A 1359-nucleotide genomic window follows, 5' to 3' on the forward strand; every position below is an offset into this window, starting at 1 on the left:
ATTTGTTTATTATTTCCATCGATTTTTCTTGCGAGAATTTTTATACTCTTCTGATGATCCACTTGATTATGATTGCGTTGACAAAGTTTGGGATTGAGGTGTTAGGTAATAAAAAAAATAGCCAGTCGATATTAACAAACGGTTATTTTTATTCATTTTATTGCTCACCATAGGTGCACTCATAAATTGTTATCTCGTGATGCATGGTACGCACTGAAAGATAATTACGTTTTTTCGTAGTCGACGATGGCATATCCACAGATCATTAACGGTATCTTTTTGTTTATTTCTGCTCATTCCAGTCTTTTAAAAAACACAACAAATATGGAAATAAAAAAAAATTATACAGTTTTTATGCATTACACGACACATTTTGATCTCTCGTTATTCGTCGTTTCTTTTTATTATAAATAAATAAATTCTCTATTTTTTTTTACTTCTCTCTTTCGCATTCTTCGGTTACTTTCCGCACACTTTCCTTATAATCATCGCGATTGGAGGTCTCTTTGTACCTCCGTTGATAATTTAATATCGTAGGTCAATAGTTTCAGACGGGGAAAGGAGATTCTGTATTTATCGGTAACTCGATGAATCGATATCTCATAATCTCGCGATTACTTCGGTAACGAGGGGTGGTAGAGAAAAATGTCATAATCACTATTTCCAGAGAATTAGATTCCAAACAAAAAATGTTTAATAACATTTTTTGCTGAATTCACTGGTTAACGAGATAATCGCGTAATTAGCGGAACGAAGGAATTGCACTCATCACATTTCGATGAGTCGACATCTGATAATTTCGCAATTATTTCGGTAACGAGAGGTGACAGAGAAAAATGTTATAACAATTTTCTTCCGAGGATTAAATTCTCCACAAAAAATGTCAATAACATTTTTCGCTGAATCCACTCCTTGACGTGATAATCGCGTAATTAGTGGAACGAAGAAATCACACTCATCGGATTTCGTTAATTAAATACAGAATTCTCATTAAATCCAATGAATAGTCGAAATTAGGCGAGCCCTTCGTCAATCCCACACGTCATGAACCTCTTCATGACCCTGAAGAACCGTTCAACTATTTTAAATGCAATTTCACTGTCTCTAATTAATTAAAAAATTGATTCAGTTATTTTCGAATGATTTCTTTTTTCTCTGATATCGCAAGAGAGTTCGGAACAACGGTTGAATAATGATAGTAAAAAACAATTCGAAAACCTTTTATTTACAATGAAATTCGTCAACGACCTCTCGTTGAAGTCCCTGATATTCGAAAAGAAATAAAAACGTGAGAGTTCCTTCACAGATTCAACATTCGATTAAAAATTATAGTTAAGCGTTTTCTTGGTATTTTTTTTT

This window comes from Fopius arisanus, unplaced genomic scaffold, assembly GCF_000806365.1.
Source record: "Fopius arisanus strain USDA-PBARC FA_bdor unplaced genomic scaffold, ASM80636v1 scaffold00002, whole genome shotgun sequence".
Lineage (NCBI taxonomy): Eukaryota > Metazoa > Arthropoda > Insecta > Hymenoptera > Braconidae > Fopius > Fopius arisanus.